We start from the raw sequence: 7,694 nt of genomic DNA, 5'->3' as shown, positions 1-7,694 counted from the left end.
ACCCTCAGGCGGTGTAGGCTCCCCTTCACTCGCCATAATGTATGCATCTCCTTTCAGAGCACTCTTAAAAGCCTTGAGAAAATTCATTTTTGCGGTTTTCTCTTATTTGTATTTATTCAGAAAGTGACTTTAGTTCCCAGGACACTCTTCACCCACCTTTCTCAACCTATTGCCTCCCACGGACAGCAGCCAATCCGTGCGCGACCCCTCTCGACAACTGACCTATCTCAGCGCGGCACCACTGACGTCAAACTCACACACTGCAGCTGACAAAGTCTTGCGGCTTGTCTGCTCCTCACTGGATTCACATTAAATGAATGCAAAATTACTGCGAGCACCTTTAACAACAACACAAATTTGCCGGTTTACTACAGAAAGGGTAACATATTCGTTCAGAACTTTACAGAGATTTCACTTGAAGCCTCGGCCGCTACTCTCTCCTTCTCAATTCCCGCATACGCAAGCAGAATTCGACCCGCAAATCCTACTCTCGACTTGTCAATGGTTCGTCCTAGTGCACTTTAGAACTTGCCAAATCTCCATAGAAGGTTTCACGTATACAATTTGACTCAATCTTGACTTGTCAACCACGCCCAATTGACCTAATTAAACCACACAAATTACAACATAAACCCAAGTGTCCCCTACACTTGTCAATATACTCCGGAGTCTTAGACCACGACGGGTCTGTACATGAACAAAAAACCACGTGGATAATTTTGAGCACAAAGCGCCACACTCATATGAAGTACGCCGACTGCCCTGCTCTCATACTGCGGAGTACGCCCACTCCTTCTAAAACAACATTACCTGGCCGAAATGCATACAAACTTCACAATTCACCTGCAATATGCATAAGCTAAGCAAGCGCAAATCCTACACCACACATGCTACGACGCCGAGAACATTCCCAACTCACTTAGGCAGACTCCGAGATCCCGGGAAAGTCATGATGAATTTAGAAACACATCATACCTCCAATTTGCATTATCTAACAATTTAAACCATGATTCTCCGTCCTGGGGCCCCAAAGGGCCAAACCGTCGCTCTGCTACCAGAACTGCTAACACGTCCCTTTATGATATTTTATTACACCTCAGGACTCGTTTTAGGCCAATGAATCTTTTGACCCAGTTGAGAGACACCTTAGGACGAGATAGCTAATCAGTATATCAATCAATACACCAGTAATGTCATCAATATTTATCATGACAATGCATTTCACTTTAGATTTAGTCATTAATCAAGTCAAAGGCGCAATCATGACCTTTCAGCCATGAATAACCACACCTTGTTTAGTAGAATTTTTTAGGTTTTATTCCCTATTAATTACAGTCTAATAGCACATGCATTAATCTCAACACCAAGAAACATAATAGCATAGTTACAATATGGCAACTTTGGTAAGCTTTCATTAGATCGAGAATCACAAACATCAGAACATAACACAGTGTGAACATAGATCAAATTAGCAAAGTATCAGTAATGCGTCAATTCAACAAAGCATAGATTCGGTCGTTTGTCTATTTGCGTCAGTTTAGTGAGCACCTGTCCTAACCTCTGATTAGCATTCGCATGTTGGGCTTCATGCAAAACAATTTAGAAAACCAATTTGGAAAACATCTAGCTAAGGTCTCTGTCAAAAGCAAGCAGTTGGTACCTAGAAAGGAAAAGCAAACAGACAAATTACAATTGCATTGTCATAATTACCCTCCAAGGATTAGGTCAGCGTACAGGTTCAGTCTTCGTCTTCAGGACTTCAGTCAAATCGCCATCAGTCAGAATTCGGCTCTGGGGCAAAAAGGCACTTTCCTCATAAGGAGGTAAAATGTAGAATGAGCAATCTAAGGAGTTTCTGGATAAAATCAATAGCATTCCCTACCTAATTCTAAATGACTCCCCGTGAATTGGGTTTTTATCCCTTTTTCATTGTACATTCCCCCAAAATTCTATTGGATGTTTGCTATACCCCACTATCTTTAACCTATCAGAAAGTACATTGGGTAATCTAACTCTTCACCCCATATTATTCTACAAGTCTTTGATTGGTCTTCGTAATTGACGTCTTCAGAGGTGGTACGTCTGGTGTGATTTCATCCTTCTGTAATTCTTTGCACATCTTTTGGTCAGCAGTTCCATTGTTTTCTCCGGTTTGAATGACCTTGTACATTACATTAATCTACATTGTTTCAATTCACTTTTAACATTTAGTCTGTGGACGAGGGGAGATGGTGTGAACGGATCTAACATGGTTACATTCATCTTCCAAGCTGAAGAAAAAGAATAAACAGGGTCATGGCCCCTTGTGAGTCAGCCCACTGAAAAATAGAAAATGCATTTAATATGAGAGCCAGGCAGCTAAGCTTCGGCTCATGCTAACTTAAGGCCTATGAGGTTTTCAGTACAGATTTAATAACGCAAATGTTAGTATAAACTTATTTAAACGTAATAAAAACATTTTGATTATCATTATTAGTTCGCGTATACATTGGTGGCCACTCATCATGGTCACAATTCAAGCACACGTATAAGCAAAATTACTATCATTATAGTTTCTATGCAGCATTATCACACGTTGATTCATAAACATTTCATGTTAATATAGATTATATAAACTATGCTCTCTCACTTCAAATGGCAAGGAGTATCTTTCAGCAACCTCTCCCTACCCCCTTATTAATGAGATACAGAACAAACAAGAAAAGAAAGAATTGTTTAACTACACTGATATATGTTTAAGTATGATTTGCTGTTTCATGCTTCCTGTCAGTTCGGCGAACTTCAGGAACCACTTACCGGTAGCTAACTTACATTTCTGGAAAGGGCTCAGACTTTGCAGTTTCACACCTTTAGATGAATAGATTGTTTACAGGACTGGAACATATGTCAATGAAGCACCAACAGCTCTTATATAATGCGATGACAAACTAAAGTAAATGTTACCATGAAACTGTTAGTGTTAAAAAAGGGAGCTTTAAATATCAGCCAAATGTATGTATATAATTTGAAATGTATATTTTTGTACAGGTAACTTGAATTAAGTAGCTTCTAAAAAATAGACAGCTGAACAAATAAATTGTACATACTACTCCCTGTCGCATTATTCACTAAAACCCCCCTCAACCATGTTCTCCTTTTCTGTTCCTTCTAGACCCCCAGTTTACCCCCTCTCGTGGCTTTTCTCTCGCCATCGCCCAACCTTCCTCACAGGCCCTCGGCGCCCATCTTTCCTTCATCGGCCCCTCATCACGCCCCTCCTCGTTCCACCTGTCCCCTCATAGATCTTGGCAAAAAATCTTCACTCAAGTCTCGCTGACCTGCTCCGCCACTCCACACTGTTAGCACGTCTGACTTTAATAAGTAAACTTACAAGGCGACATGAATAGGTTGATGAACCTTTTGACTCGCAATTAAGATGATCCCACCATAATTCCAGTACATGCAGATCAATAATCAATACACAATATCAAAAATCTTCAATAGTCAGTCACGCACCATGATCTTTCAGCCATGAATAACCACACCTTTTAGTAAAAGTTAGAATATTTATTTCCCTATATTAACAATGCTAAAGTCATGTAGATCAATCTCAAAATCAAATGAAACACATACAGAAACAATACTGGCTGTCCAAAGTGGCGGAAGAAACACAATCTCATCAAAGCTTGAACTTCGACACATTCTAAGGTTATGGTGCAAATTAATCAGAAGGTCAACTGCGTCAACGTGATCACATACATTTAAGTTCAGCAGAGAAACTCATCAAGCATTATTCTTCATTAGCGGACTTTTCATTAGTGAGAATCCTTAACTAACATCAGATTAGCATCAGCATGTTGGGCTTCATGCAAAACAATTTAGTAACACAAATTTGAAAAACATCCAACTAGGGCTCTATCAAAACAATGCAGTTGGTACCTAGAAAGAAAAAGCAAATATGCATAACAGACACATAGATACGATTCATACCTCTCCTCAATTGGATCGGCAACACAAGATAGTCTTCGTCATCAGGACATCAGTCGATCAGCAAGGCATCAGGATTCAGCATCAAAGTTCAGAAAACGCAAAGTCTTTAAGCAATAAAGTTAAGCATGTCTCTTGTCAAGACGCAAAGTGGACAAGAATGGGCTAATGGCAAAAAAGGCAAAATGTGGAATGCTACAAGCTAAATGCTAAAATGCAGAATGCTGGTTTCTTCTCAGTGCAGTCTTGTTAAGTTGAATTCACTAAAACTATTTCCCAAATCCTTATTGGTCAAGGGATCGCATGCTCACACTTTGTCCAATAAAATGAAAACTCAAAATCTATGAATTCTACCATAACTCCATTCACATGTTGTTGATTGGTTGTCCTGCAATGTCCTCATCATCCGGCTCGTCATGTAACAATATTGTTGCAGCTTCTACTCCAGCCAGTGTCTCCATTGTTCTCCTCCTGAGAAAGTCAGTCTTTTTACATTTAGCAAGAACAGAATATTCTAGCAGTCGGTTCTTATGAGAACTTCTCAGCTATGAGCACATGTAAACAATACAATGGAAAATCACAGTTTAATTATCTAGGACAGCCATTTTATTAAACGTTAAGAAATACAGCTTGATGTGAGGCCTGTCAAGTAGGCCAAGACCTTCAATAAATTAAGGCCAACAATTAATAAAGCTAATATATAACCTTTACTATGACCTATTACTACCTTAGTCAAACATATATTCAACATTTCACAGCATTAGACTATTGATAAGTACACTTCGTGAATATTGGCGGCCACTCATCGTAATCACATTTTCAAATGTGTGCATTATTTTTCTACGTTATTATATTTTCTACACAAATCCATTACTCACAATACATGAACATTCATTAATAATTCTTATTAGAACACCTGTGCTAGCAATCCCTCCTTTGATGACTAAATGTGTCATCACACTAACTACCACCCACAAATTTTCGCATCAGCTAAAATTCTGTCAATTCAATCCCTTCATACTTTCGTCCCCTTTTTGAATTTTCCCTGTACAATTTTTCCCTTTTTCTTCCCTCCTTTGAATATTCTTTGACCTTTTCAGTTGAATTCTTTTGCATAATTTACACAATCCCCATATTCCAATTTGGCAAACCACAATAATTAATAACCCCGGCAAGATCTACAATAGAATCCCATTCCAAATGTTGCTGAGCCAATTTCCCAATAAAGCAAAACCTTTGCCTATCTTTTCCCAAACACCTGGCTCTTTCAATTCTTTCAAATCAGCACTTTCATTAGTCACATTAGTAATTAAGCCTATAATTTCTTTACTATTATTAGGAATATACGAACAACAATGCCTAGATTTAATCACTCTACAGACTCCGCCATCCTTTGCTAAAAGAATGTCTAACGCAAGACGATTCTGAAGAGTCATAGCTCTATCAGCAGCTAATTCAGTATCTATCAGGAGTAAGACTCCTGAAAAATTTGTCAGCATGTTATCCACAATAGTAGACAACTTTCGTATCTTTATAGAATTCAGAATTGACTCCCACTGATGGAATCATTGCTCCAAATATATCTCCCACTATACGAGAAGAAGACGCCCTCCTTTGTTTCTTATGATGTAATACAGTCACTTTCGGAAACTTCAAGTCATTCATTTGATAAAACTATCCCCAAGTAACATGTCCCATACCATCCTCCTGGAAGACGGTAATAAGAATTAAGGGGGTCATTACGACCCCGGCGGTTGGTGTAATAGTGGAGGTATTACCGCCAACAGGCTGGCGGTACATACCTCCACTATTATGACATTGGCGGTTTGGCCAAAGCCAAACCGCCAAGTTAACACACCGACTGCCACAGTGGTAACGACCGCTGGGCTGGAGACTATAGTCTACAGCCCGGCGGCCGTCACTAGGCCACCCATGGCATTTTGACCCCGCCCACCGCCATGATTTCCGTGGTTTCTGTACCGCCACGGAAACCACAGCGGTAGGCACTATCAGTGCCAGGGAATTCCTTCCCTGGCACTGATAGGGGTCTCCCCGCCCCCCTCCCCAGATCCCTCCACCACCTTCCACCTCCCCCTCCCGCCCCTACATAGATACACATACACACATTCACCCATGCATGCATACATTCATACACACTCACAGCAACACTCACATCCAGACGCACACGCAATCATACAACACAACATGCACATACACCCACTCATGCACACACGCATTACGCACGCATTCAAACAGTCACACACACCCCCACCCCCACACATGCACACAACACCCTCCACCCCCCTCTCCTGTGAGAGAACCCCGACTTACCTGCTTGCAGGGGGTCCTCTGGCCGGAGTCGGGATGCGGCACTGCTGCTAGCAGCAGCGTCCACCAGCAAAACACAACCAGGCCGTATCATGGAACATGATGCGGTAGGCGGTGTTTTGCTGGCAGCAGCGCCACCTTACCGCCATCCGCCGCCATGACCGTAGCCGGAATTCCGTCAGAAGGCTGGCGGAATTCCGGCTACGGTCATAATTCCGTTAACGATGGGTAGCCACGGCGACGGTATGTTGACGGCCATCGCCGTGGCGGTAGGCAGCATTTGCTGCCAATGTGATAATAAGGACCTAGGACCACAGATATAATTGATTCTGGGAATCGCCGGGACCTGTCCATTCAACATAAACATCCATTTACTCTGAAACAAAAACACATGCTTAAATTCACTCGTTCCCACAAATAAAGTGTCAGTGCGTGATTAAGGCCTATATACACAAAGTTTACCTACCTGTTGTGCATCTAAAGCTAATTTCCCGTGCGTTTTAATTGCACTATAAGCATAATCATTCCTGTAAGTCCTTTTATCTAAGCCTTTTTCTAACTTCTCCTTCAATGCCTTCCTCCTATCATCTGTGTGATCTAAGAAGCTTTTCTCTAAAGGTGTATGCAAGTATGTCAGATTATTCCTGTGAGCATAAGCTGTGCCAATCGTCAATGTAGGTTCAAAGAAACCTCTAACTAATACTATGTCACTATCCTTAGCTACTCTACTCAAATACCTAATTATAGGAACAAATGAAAACATGACATCATGATTTGAGTAACAGTACTGGATGTACTCCTGGTTATAAAATCTTGTTAGTAGTAGACTACAACGTATTCCATATGTTAAAGGCAGACTATGGTACGTAATTCCTTCCTCAACTGATGAAGAAATCTGCGTACACACAATAATTCCTCACATCCATCGTCTCAACATACTCACTCAACAAGCGATAGAAGACATTAGAAGAAAGTTCTCCTTGCTCATTAGTATCCCCATGCAAATACTTCTCATTTAACCTAAACCTCTCTATTGCTGTTAGTGCAGTAGTTGCCTCAAAAGTAGAAGTATGGTTGGCTTCACTCTTATGAAGAACAGACATACCCACAATCAACACCACAAGCAATATCCCACACATACTCACCAAACCAATACTCATATTTACAGCGCCTAGTATTCGTACCTTGCTGGCTAATGTTACTTGAAATCCATTGGGACTTGGTACCTCAACAGACATACTAACTGTAATACACGGCATTGCATCTACATGATTACCTGTCCCTGTGATCTACACTATATTGGTATGACAACAAGGCCCGTAAAACAGAGGATTAATGAACATCGGAGCAACATCAGGTGCTCCCGCATCACCACTAAGTTGAGTTCCCATTTTTTGGAA

This window comes from Pleurodeles waltl, chromosome 8 (genome assembly GCF_031143425.1).
Source record: "Pleurodeles waltl isolate 20211129_DDA chromosome 8, aPleWal1.hap1.20221129, whole genome shotgun sequence".
NCBI classification, from domain to species: domain Eukaryota; kingdom Metazoa; phylum Chordata; class Amphibia; order Caudata; family Salamandridae; genus Pleurodeles; species Pleurodeles waltl.
The sequence above is the reverse complement of the archived record's forward strand: the minus strand, read 5'-3'. Positions refer to the sequence as shown.